Source organism: Megalobrama amblycephala, linkage group LG6, assembly GCF_018812025.1.
Source record: "Megalobrama amblycephala isolate DHTTF-2021 linkage group LG6, ASM1881202v1, whole genome shotgun sequence".
NCBI classification, from domain to species: domain Eukaryota; kingdom Metazoa; phylum Chordata; class Actinopteri; order Cypriniformes; family Xenocyprididae; genus Megalobrama; species Megalobrama amblycephala.
Window position 1 is genome coordinate 21539209 of NC_063049.1, and position 13440 is coordinate 21552648.

Below are 13440 nucleotides of genomic sequence, written 5' to 3' on the forward strand. Positions count from 1 at the left end.
GTGCATTTATTATTGTAATGATACACACACATTCCTGTCCTACCCACTTTTTAAAACAAAGTTACGCCACTGCATCTTCTCCATACATTTCTGCAAACAATTCAGGCCAAAATATATGTACAGACTCTGTTTAAACTTTTAGATCATTTTAGTGTTTTGTGTGCTATTTCTGTCATGTAAATTTGATAATAAAGAAATTTAACATTAAAGATGAAAATCTCTCATTGAATCAATTTTCCTGCCTGGCAATATTACAAGTTAAAAGACAACTTATGTGGCATGATGTTACCAGAAAAATGAAAAACACACAAAAAAAGAATCAACTCAAATAAATAAATATTTTTTAAAAAAGTCACGGTTACAGTAAGTACTTACAATTGTAGTAAACCAGGTCAGTTTCTGTACTTATAAACACTTAGCTCATCTGTAAAACTTTTGCATTAAAAAAAGCTGGTTAAATTATTTTTTACAGCCGTTATGTTTTTAGGGTTTATGGTGTTGTAAAACTAGATATAACTTTACACAGAGAAAAAACAAAAAAACAAATATATATATATATATATATATATATATATATATATATATATATATATATATATATATTTTTTTTTTTTTTTTTTTTTTTTCCCAGATTAACACATATTTTACATCTTGTGGCTATACAATTGACAACTGTTGTGGTAATCAACATTATGCCACAAATGCTGTCAGCTGAGCTTAACTTGTACTAAACCTGAGATGACACCATTGTATTTGCATACTACACTGCGATTGGTTTTCTTTTTTGCATTTATTTGCCTACTACTTGCATGGTTTTCTTTCTTATATCTGCAAAGGCATATTATGTGAACAGTAAAGCGGCTTTGCAAAACCAAACCTTAACTAAACTTAAACTTTACAACTACATTTTGCTGCATAGCAATCACTGGTATTAGGAAATGTTAATCTAATTTGTGTGCTTTATGAAAGGCTCGCTCATTTGTTTCTGTGATTTGATTGCTAATCAAAGATGGTAGGTCAATAGAGACTACTGGAGCGTTTCCCAAAGGCAGTTTGGAAAGAAGACAAAGCAAAACGTTAATAATGTTTGAAGTGCCAAAGGTGAATCTTTATAAGACTGAGCATGTATGTGAATGTATGCGTGTTTGTGAGTATGTGTGTGATTGTAAACACTCTCTCTCCTCTAATGAAAATGACTTTTTAAACATGCGTCTCCACAGGGAATGATGGATGAGAGCTCAAGCCTGGGACTCGTTTCTCCATCAATCAGAAGCACCATGCCCCTTTCTCTCTCTCTCTTCTATCTCCCTTCTTTCCATCTCCGCATACCTCCATCCTTCCTTTTGTCAACCACACCCTTCTCTATACATCTCCTACACCCAGAATCATTAGCTAAAGCGCTGCAGCTCCTAGAATGCATTCATGAATCAGGAAATCATTGTATCGACAGGTGGTGCGCCTCACTGGAATTCCAATCAGCCTGGCCTGCTGCCGGCACCGGCCCCCTTTTTGTTTGTCTAATGGTCGTTTAAATGAAAGTGGAAGTGGGATCAGTCGTTTAATCTGTGTGGCCTCCAAACTGCCAGAGAAGGCCAGACGAGATGAGCCAAGCCCGGCCCAGCTGCATGCTTTCTGCTCTCAGGATTATGACACAGAAGAAATTTATGCACATATAATTTGGGATGTGGTACAGAAAGAAAGAGAGAGAGAGATAGAGATAGAGAGATGAGGAATGGGATGCTGAAAGACAGGGAGGGTGGATGGAGATGAGGACACAGCTGGATGAGAAAGTCTCCATGTAACATTACAACAGATGCCACACTTTGAAGTTTGACAAGAAATGAAGTTGATGAAAGGATGACAAAGGATTATATGCGGATATACATGTGACATGCTCATTGCACAAAGAACCAGAGAAACACAGATACACAGATTTTAATATATTTTATATTTTATGCTGGCGAAGCTGAATTTTTTACTTACAAAAACACTACTAATAAAGAATCTGTGAATATGTTGCCAACTTTACCAAACTTATCCAGTTCACTTACATAAAAACCTTGCCTTGAACTAAGCACTGAACATATTTCTTTATGTTTAAGTCCAAGTTCAAAATAAAACTCTATTAATCGCTCCATTGTTAATGTACGGAGCTGTCTGAACCACTGCCAGAGGGAAATTAAACAGCAAGTGTTTGTCTGAACTCAAACAGGTTTTGCGAGAGAACACAAAAGTTTGTGAGAGAACGCGAAAGTTTTGCGAGGGAAAGAAAATATCTTTAAGAGAACACAAAAGTTTTGCGAGGGAACGCAAAGTTACTCGGGGGAACACAAAAGTTTTGCGAGAGAACGCAAAAGCTTAAAAATTCCAATTTTTTTCCACCACTATGTCCCTTTAGGGGCTCTGTAACTTTCAAATTTTACTAATTTAAAAAAACACCCTACCGCAAACTTTTAAAAGGTAGTGTATTTGCTTATTAAATCACTTAATTCTGTCAAATAAAAGTTTTTTTTGCAATCTTAAGAGTCCATTTTCTCAACAACAAGATATCAAGAAGCCAACAGGTAAATAATATTATCTCACATATTAATATCTTATATATAAGCACGTTGTGCAGCGTGATGTAAACGTGAGTCGCGTGAGAAGGGACGTCTTCTGTGCTACTGTGTCACTTTTTGCACGAGTTTCAGAACGCGCTTACATCACACTTCACTACATGTTAGCATTTATGTCAAGCGTGAACATATGAACCTGCGTGCATTATCATTGTGCTCATTGGGTCTCATACACTTACATGATATAGACTGACAGAGATGGATTATTTTTCTAAAAATCTTCAGTTGTGTTCATCTGATGAAAGAACGTCATATAGATCTGGGATGGCATGAGGGTGTGTAGGCTAAATGATGAGAGAATTTTCATTTTTGGATAGAGTATACCTTCAATTGTGAGAATAAACACTAAGAACTGGCCACAGCCCTGACAACTTGAATTACTTTGAATAAAACAAGTTTCACTCAACAAGGGCTAATCCTGAAATTTAAACAGAAAGGACCAAGGCAAACCATTCTTAAATTGGACTTTCAAGCACACTGTTGTGGTGTATCATAAGGGAAAAGTTCATTAGCAGCAGAGCGTCAGAGAGTGGGAGAGGTCCGCTGCAGCTGAGCTCCAGACTCAGTGCAGGGCTAGATTTGTGTGAAAGGAGGTTTATAAATAGCAGGCCCCTGATGTACCAGCCAGCGTGACTGAAATGTTCTCTGTACGAGCACAGTTCGTGTCATAAACGTAATTACTTCTGTCCCACGGCCTGCTGATGGAATTAAGCAGCTTTTGAGAGGTCTGCTCTCTAAAGGTCTCCAAAACTTTTGGCTCAGAGGAGGAGAGTTTAAATATGTGTCTTGGGATACTATGCTTTAATCAGACCCACGTACATGCTGAAAAGGGGGAGGGCTATTAAATGTAGTCCTTACCTGATTTAAGGAAACAAAGATAGAGACTAAAACTGCATCTCAATTTACATACCATTCTAATAGATCCCAAATAATAGGTTGTTTTGATAAATGTACAGTGCCATTAAAGTACACTACTTTTTGTAGATTTTCCAACCCGATCTCATGGCAATTTGTACGTATTTTACAAGGTGGCAAATTCACACAAATTCTTATAAAACGGTTAGTTCCTGTCCTTGATTCTGACTGGTCAATAGCTGTGTTTTATTCATGATAAAACACGTCTATGACCGCTTCACCCAACAGTTCTGTGTATCACTACACAACACCCTTAGCAACCACTTTTAGCAACGTAAATTGTATGTTCTCAATTGATATTGTTCATTGAAGCTTACTGTATTATGTAGAAGAGTATTGAGAGAAAGAGATCGAGTGAGCGAGTTTATTACCTGCATTCAGATTTAGCGTTTTCCTTCAGGTCAGTCCTATGCTCATAATAAAAAATCAGTTTAAATGTCTGATGTATTATCTTGTCCTTTTAACAGTTAAGGGGTTTTCCCATGACTGACAGCACTAGTCAAAGCATTTATCAGTTGTGTCTTGTTCCTTGTTCACAACGATTCAGTCTTTTCAATGTAAAAGTCTTCGCTACTGACTGACACACTCATAAAGACAGTCTTTGCCGCAATCTAATGGCATAATAATGTAACTTCTGTTGGGGTCAGGGACTATTTTTTCTGGTGGAAGGAAGTTGCATTGTTACATATTTTTGGCTTTAATATTTGTATTGTGTGGTAACTATTTTATAAAAGCAACAAGGTACTCGAGGCTAGTGCTGTATCGTGAATAAGTCACGGCTTCACGTCATGCCTAACAACGCCCTTCAGCCGTGACTTATTCACGATACAGCACTAGCCTCGAGTACCTTGTTGCTTACGTATGACCTCACTCGTAGGAATTTGTGTGTTTTTTTGCTAAAGCGTACGTATTTTACAAGTTTCCAAATTCGTATGAATTCGTACAACTGACCTACCCCTAACCCCGCCCCTAAACCTACCTGTCACTGGGGTTTAGACAAATTGTTTGAATTCGTACAACCTCACTTGTAATTAGCCACTTTGTAAAATACGTACGAATTGGTCGTGAGATAGCGTTGAGATTTTCAAAATAATCATATATATTGGAGTATTAACATTTCGATTTTAGCATTCAGTATGTAACAATCGTGTATGTGGTCTAAATTAGCCAATTTTTTTTTTTTTTTTTTTTTTTTAATAACTTAATTTTGTCAAATAATATCTAAATGTCGTATGGAATCTTTAGTGGTCATTTTCTCAAGTTTTAACATTTAAATAACATCTTACAGTATGACGCAGAAAAAAAATCTAACTGCATCCAAAACATTAGGCAGCGGACTTGTTGCCTCGCTGCCCTATCAGGCAATGACTTTGCAGGCAATGTCTGTGCAAGAAAGTACCACACGAAACTGGTTTCGGACAGACTTCTGAGGAAGCATGACAGTTTAATGACCTAAAAATAGAGAGAACTTTGGTGAGAACTAAAGGAATATTTACCCACTACAATACTAATTTCTCATTAGTTAAACAAACGAGTGAAAAGTTAGTTAAAAAAAAAAAAAGTGTATTTACACACAAACTTACCAACACAACTTTTCAGAAGCCATATTTATTTTTTAGCTCAACTGTCACAGAATCGAAAGCACGGGATTGTGGGATATCACATCTTCCTACCTCCATATGCTGCCTACGGAGGCAGCATTTTGCAGCATTCAGACACAGCCTATGTTTCAATACACATTTAACAGACACTGTAAATAGAGGGTCGACTGGAGTCTGTCACGCCAAAGGTGAATCTCCTGTGGTGGAAGTTAGGAGAAAAGAAATGTGGACCGAATCACCATTTGAAAGGTCAGCTGTCTTAGTGTCACTTGTGCTCTCCTGCCACACTCAGAAACATTTACTCTGGGTTCATAAGTGCTGGGTTCAGGAAGCAGCTTTGTGTGAGTTATACTCCTGCATACCTCATGTACCAGAGTCTGTCAATCAAACTCAATGGTGTATTCAGGCAGGAAGAGAGGATAGAGACACATATCAGTTACAGTTCAGACATTACACAAACTGTAAACCCCGTTCTCCACCCTACCGGATGGCATCAATCACTACAGCGCAGGTATTAAAAACCTGTAATCCTGGGCTGTTATGATATTTTCGCAGTTAGAGATGTATGGCTTTGATAATTGCCTACGGCAGACCTTTAAAAGGCATCTCATAATTACGGATCACCTTTATTGGGTTAGCGTGTGTAAGGGGGTGTAGCAGGGGTCGCTGGCTCTCGGAGACGGATGGCTGTGGGCGGAGGGCTCTGTCACTTTTTGAGTGCAGGGTGATGGATGGTCACTTGCACTGGTAACCAGCACACACCATTAAACCTCGCCCTCATACCAGCACGAGACAGAGAAACCCTCCCAGCCAGAGCTTTCATCTTATTTTGATGTAATAAAGATTGTATCGATCAATCAGAAACTCATTATGTGCTCGATCACTGTAGGCAGTGCTGGTTTTGAATGTGTGAGTGTGAGTATCGGGCCCCACAGATCTATGAGTGTGAGCTGAGCTGACTGAATGTGTCACGAACAGAAGGACAAGTGGAGGAACACATATAACAGGACTCTAGTGCGGAGGTTCTTAAACAGGGGGCGGGGCCTAATAGGGGGCCTAAAAAAATGATGATTTATGATTTAAAGGTTATGTTTTATTGTTTCAGAATGTTTCCTGTGGTGCACTTATACTTTGTATGACTTTATATAAAAAAAATTGTCAATTTAGAAACACCCTGATTTTAGCCCTCTGATTTGAACGCTCTGTTTGAAGGGGCGTGTCTGCTGTGAGACTTCAGTGTAAATGCCCACTGCTGTGATTGGCTGACATCTTTGCATATGAAATAGCTAAGTACTACATATTTAACTCTCTCGAAAACTTTTTTTATTATTACAGGTCTCAAGGTTAACTAATCATGTAAAGTGTTGATTATATTTATATCTATCACATTATATATAGATTGTGGCATGAAAGGTTGCAGTGATGAGCATGTAGCTGATCCCAGACATTTTGAGCACATGAATGTAGCGATCTTGTAATTGCAACTCGATTTCTGCACACTAAATAATGCTTTCAAAACTAACAGTGCAAACACACTGTAAATAAGAGATTCATTGATTATTATGGGAGTTTTGGCGTGAGTCCAGAACTGAGTCACTGATAAACTCATGCTGTTTGATTGACAGCTCCAGCGATTGCAAAGGGAGTGTTCTTTGATTGCTTTCTATTTGTAATTTAATCAGTTTACATAACAGATTATTTTCATCCTACTAAGAGAAACAATATGAAGCTGACCGTTAAGTCGTCACTGGTTTGATTTACTGGCCCATAGACAAAGAACATCTGACTGTACATGAATCATTACAAATCAGAACTCACTGGTCACAGATCAGGCATTAGAATTAACACGGTTTCTTACATGTTGTCGCATTACTGTTGAGTCCATATCGTAAATGTCTGTTAGCAAAATTAATTGCGACTGATTTACCAAAGAATCCATAGTGAAATGTACTGCATAAAAAATAAATAATGCTCAACTGAGACATTTTATGTTGAAAATACATAAAATACATACATTCCAAGCATTAGGATCCTTTGGAAGGTGTTATTTTTAGTCCAGCGAGTGATCCTGTGCTCTTCTCTCTTCCTCATCTCACTAACGCCAATGGGCAGGGCCAAAGTTGCAATGGTGAATAGGAGTTGATTTTCTTTTGCTGAAGCAGTCTTTCACCAATCTATTATGTCATAAATAGGCACACTCCAGGATGAGTCGTTCGCTGGGCTTGGTAACATTAAAAGCTGTTTTTGAAATAACAAGGAAGTTTTCAGTTGTGAAACCTACAGGAGATTCTTATAGTATGATGACCTCTGACCAAGGAAATTTTTATTTCTCAGTTAATGACCCCTTTAACATAAGACGAACGAGCATTAAAATGAGACAAAATACCTACAAATCAAGACATTTCTTGTTTTAATGATTTTTTTTTTTTTTTTTTTTGCTTTCTTTGAAGAACCAGGGTTCATGCTCTGAATATATGAGGTAACCTCATTTTATAAGTGTGATTTCTAGACCTGGAAAAGTCTAGACCTGTGTTCTTCTTATAAGCTATGCCTTTTTTGCACCAGACATACTGCTGATCCATGGGTCCAAAATGTTCCAGTTTGGTCACATCCCTGCATAAAACATTCTTCAACAACTCCAGTTATAGGGCTTGACGTTAACTTTTTTCCAAAGTTACTAGCCACTCAGCATTTTCTCTGGCCACAATTTTGCTGTTGGGAAATGACATTTTATATGTTTAAAGTTGACTTTGACATGCTAAAATTACTTGATTTTGAGTAATTTTACTTGATTAGCTAGATTTAAAACCCTTTCAAACTTTCAAATGCAGATTGACCACCTAAATCAAGACCATGATCAAGACTAGGCCTACATGGTATATCAGCTGGTATGGGTGAGCAAGGGGTAGGTAATATGACCATAATATGATAAATTTTATAAAGTTATTTTTGTTAGGCTATATAAAAAGAACAAAGCAGCAAATTACAAATAATTAAAGGTCCCGTTTTTCGTGGTTTTTTGAAGCTTTGATTGTGTTTATAGTGTGCAATATAACATGTGTTCATGTTTCGCGTGTAAAAAAACACAGTATTTTTCACATAATTTACTTATCTGTATACCGCTTTTTCCATTGTCATAAAAACGGGCTGATGACTTCCTTGTTCTATGAAGTCCCTCCTTCAGAAATACGTAACGAGTTCTGATTGTGCCAGCGGTTCCTGTGTTGTGATTCGACAGCAGCTTAGCGAACCTTGCCCGGAAAGGTCACGCCTCTTACCATAACGTGGAGATACATGCACTCAGTGTTATTGTAAACATGTCTTTAATTTTACCCTATCAATTTGAGCCGGAATCAGACCCGGTGATTGGACTGCGGGATGAAAATAACAGCGTTTCGACGACATGGCGACAAACACACTCTACAAACGCAACTCTTGTGTATTCCTGTGGGCGGAGGTTAGTCAAAAAACTGTTTTAGTGACGTCATTAAAGAAGGAAGTAGAGGGATGTAGTCCAAACTGGCCGTTCGATGTAGGCGACTTCTGTTAAATAAAATATCTCGCTTGGCATTGAACTTTGAGCTTTAAAATTTTACAGATTTTATTTATACTCTAACAACAACATTACACACTAACTAAAGTTTGAAACATGGGATCACGAAGAACGGGACCTTTAAATAGCCTAAACTCTTTTTTTTTAGATACAGTATGTTTATTTAACATTTAATTAAGATCTTTTATTGTTTGATTAACATTAATGACAGACAGGTATTTAATTGGGCTGCTGAATGCATATACGTAATTTACTGACACATATCCAGTTTTTACCCACGTTTACGTCCACTTAAGCCATAATGACTGTATTCACGTGAGATACTCCACATGATGGACATTTTGACATCTGTGTGCGTGTGTATTTGACTATTCAGGCGCAAGGAGAACTGATCGCACACGAGAGAGCGCTTCTGTTGTGTGTCATTCAGCGCGATTCCGCCTATCCCGCCTTCACTAACTGCAAGTTAATCGATAACGAATTGTGATTGGATTGTAATTTTGTACTACGACGAGCTTGGCTACATTTGATTAGGCTGTAGGCTGAAATTAAATTCAACCCACCAAAGTGGCTAGTGGGAGTGGCTGTGTTACCTGCCACAGCTGAAATCTACCCGCATTTGGCTGGTTGGCGGGTGTTAATGTTGAGCCCTGTCCAGATATATTCAAATGAATTTAAGCATATTCAAGTCAGCCTTTTATGTTCTTCTTGGTCAAGAGTGGCATTTGGCAAAGCTGCAAAGCTTATGAGCAGAAGAACACCATCTCCATGGTCAAACATGGAGGTGCTCCAGTCTTGTTATGGGGGTTCTGTTGCATGAAGTAGAAGTATTGATTGTATGAAGGACATCATGAATTATTTGAAATGTCAAGCCATTTTGGCAAAGATGGTGATGCCTTTGGTGCAGAGACTGAAGCTTGATGATTAATAGACTTTCCTGCAGGACATCCGTCCCAAAGTATACATCCAAATCTACTTAAGCTTGGTTCAGAGAATGTTTTTGAGTTGCCTGTATAGTCTTCAGATTGAAATCTCATTGAAAATATTTGGTGGTATTTGTAGAAAGCAGTGGTAACATGGAAACCAAAGACTATCAGTGATCTGGAAGCTTTTTCAAGCGAGGAATGGTCCAAGATTGCAGCAGAGAGGTGACAGAAGCTTCTAAGCACAGGCAGTGTTTATTGGAGGTTATAAAGAATAAAAGATTCTGCACAAAATTTGACTTTTGGGGGTTGAATAATTTTGTACATGTATGTTTAGAGCCAGTTTGATTTTCTTTTTCTTTTTCATCAACTTTACATTCTCAGAATCACTCAAATGTGTTTTAATAAACTTTGTATAATAGTTTACTGATGACTTAAGGTGATGATACATGGGGCAACGTTGCTTGGGCACTTTCCCACTGAGAATGAGCAACAAATATATATCTGGATACGTTAGATCGGTCGTGGGCAATTTTTTGAGATCCTCCAATCAGAATGTTAGCAGCCGATCACGTGACCGGTTCGGAGATTTCAGAAAAAATTCAAACAAGATGGCGGCCTCTCAGCGGCAGTGGAGCGGAGAAAAGGAGTGTGAACTTTTATAATTTTACGCTAGTAAGTTGTCATGCGTCAACCCAAAACAGGGAATTTACCTCATATATTGCTTAAAATACCAACAACTGTCCGAAAGTAATGTGTGTATGCTGTAATGAAGCCATTGAATGATTTCAGTTAAATACTAAAAAGACGGCGTCTGTTTAACGGCTGTAGTAGCGTAGGCTGTAGGGCGTTTGACACATGAATAGCTTTTGATGCGGTCAACGTGGGTTCGAATCCGCCTTTTGCGGAACTCGCTCTTCTCCCTTTTCCTGTCACAAATCAGATTGGAAAGGCATTTATTTTTAATACAAATGAAGAAAATATTATATAAAAAAACTTATTAAAAAAGTGCCTAACAAGTGTTTATAATAAAGTATTTATTGAGTTGGCAATAGATTTTCTCCACTCTGATTAGTTGCTGCCAACTGTCTGTTGCCGTAATTAGTTGCCCTGTGTCTCATCAGGTTGCCCGTTGATGGCAACATTGCCCAGCAACATTGCTCAAAGAGTTGCCCTGTGTATCATCACCTTTAGACTAATTGTTTTCATAAAATGTTGTTCTCAGCAGCAAAATGTCTTGCAGGTTAAGGGGGTTGAATAATTTTGATTGCAACTGTATGCCAAGCTCTAAAACACTTTTATCAGGTAGAAATTGTGAGTAACAAATATTTTCATAAATTCTTATCCCTAATCCTTATTCGATAAATCACGAACAAATGGAGAAGTCACAGTGCCTTCGAATAATGTTTTGTTGACAATGGGGGGCCTTGTAGTCAAAAAGGTTGAGAACCACCATTAATTAAAATGAGATACACACTTAATTTCATTGAATACAAATTCTTCTTAGCTTGAAACTCTAAAGATGTCATTAATTAATGATTCATCATCAGACACACATTCAGATTCAAAATGAAGTTTTGGTGTCTGACTCAAATATGACTAACAAATTGTTACTGGTCTATTTGTTATTTTTTCAGTCACAATCTGGAGCAAAGCTAACTGAACAATCACACGTACGCACAACACTGCAGCGCCCTTACAATCAACTGTGACTAACAGAGATGAATGAATAAAAGTTACACACCAGAAGAGGTGACTTCATTGTTTATCTGGATGCGTCTAAATTCATCCAAGTACACCTGGGGAAATACACTAACACACACAGAGAAACAAACAGATGGCTTTCTACGCCGTAAATTAATCTATCAATTCCAATCAGTGAAATATGGCAGCTTTCAACTTGAATCAACAACAAACTCCCTCTCAATCGTGTACAGAGATTAGCGTGCGGGCACACACAAATAAGACAGAGAGAGAGAACAGTGTAGCATCAGGACTCTCAACAGCCCAGTGCTTGGCAGTGACTTGTATGTTTTCAAAGTCAAAATTACACAAGAGACAATGAGCAGCACAGTCTGCGCTCACCACAGCCAAACTTCAGACGAGTACAACAGGGTACATTCACTTTTTGCCACATTTGCGCAAGGCTTCCTGCAAACGTTTTTGGAAAGTACTATTTTGTTTTTTGCTTATTTTTGACAGTACAAGTCAATATGTCCCTCACAGCATCATACACTACCGTTCAAAAATAAATGCTGTTTTTTTTAACTTTCTATTAATCAGGAAATCCTGAAAAAAATATCATGGTTTCGACAAAACTATTAACTGTTTTTCAACATTGAGCTCATTTTGAGCTCATGAGTTGATCATGTGACACTGAAGACTGGAGTAATGATGCTTACCATCACAACAATAAATAACATTTTAAAAAATATTTCAATACAAAGCATTTATTTTTAATTATAATAATATTTCACAATAGTACTATTTTTATTGTATTTTTGATCAAATAAATGCAAGCATTAGGGACTTGGTGAGCATAAGGGACTTCTTGCAAAAACATCTAAAAAATCGTAACAACCCCAAACTTTTGAACAGTAGTGTATATGAGATGAGACTGTCTCTCTGTCTTTCAAAAAGACAGGATTTGTCAGGATTTTGTATTTATTCTATTGAGCAAAAGGCTGTTAGAAGATATGCAAGTGTTTTACATACTTTGCTTTGAATTGCTTACATTGAATTGCTTAAAATTCATCACTCCAGTTGACGTGTTTGTCATCAGACTTTCCCTTCAGATGCTCACACTAAACAAATCACATCAAAGTTTATGACTGTACACAAAACACAAATATTTAATGAGACTGTTTATGATTGGTTGTCTGTCGTTAAACAACTTGCTGTAAAATTCTACTACATATACAGTACAGTCCAAAAGTTTGGAACCACTAAGATTTTTAATGTTTTTAAAAGAAGTTTCATCTGCTCACCAAGGCTACATTTATTTAATTAAAAATACAGTAAAAAACAGTAATATTGTGAAATATTATTACAATTTAAAATAACTGTTTTCTATTTGAATATATTTCACAAAGTAATTTATTCCTGTGATGGCAAAGCTGAAATTTCAGCATCATTACTCCAGTCTTCAGTGTCACATGATCCTTCAGAAATCATTCTAATATGCTGATCTGCTGCTCAAGAAACATTTAATGTGTACAATTGTACAAAATATTTGTGTACAATATTTTTTTTTCAGGATTATTTGATGAATAGAAAGTTCAAAAGAACAGTGTTTATCTGAAATCTAATCTTTTGTAACATAAATGTCTTTACTGCCACTTTTGATTGATTTAATGCATCCTTGCTGAATAAAAGTATTCATTTCTTTAATTTCTTTTCAAAAAAATAAAAATAAAAATTCTTACTGACCCCAAACTTTTGAACGGTAGTGTATAATGCTACAGAAGCTTTGTATTTCAGATAAATGCTGTTCTTTTGAACTTTCTATTCATCAAGGAATCCTGAAAAAAAAAGTACACAACTGTTTTCAACATTGAAAATAATCATAAATGTTTATTGAGCAGCAGATCAGCATATTAGAATGATTTCTGAAGGATCATGTGACACTGAAGACTGGAGTAATGATGCTGAAAATTCAGCTTTGCATCACAGGAATAAATTACTTTGTCAAATATATTTAAATAGTACACAGTTATTTTAAATTGTAATAATATTTCACAATATTACTGTTTTTACTGTATTTTTAATTAAATAAATGTAGCCTTGGTGAGCAGACGAAACTTCTTTTAAAAACATTAAAAATCTTAGTGGTT

The 13440-nt window shown here is 36.8% G+C and overlaps 1 protein-coding gene across 9 annotated transcripts in view; it reads right to left on the minus strand.

The window, feature by feature from the left end:
* The window catches only part of pard3bb (par-3 family cell polarity regulator beta b), a 449216-nt gene that overhangs the window by 150163 nt on the left and 285613 nt on the right, over window positions 1-13440 (minus strand). The gene's annotated exons all lie outside the window — the stretch shown is intronic.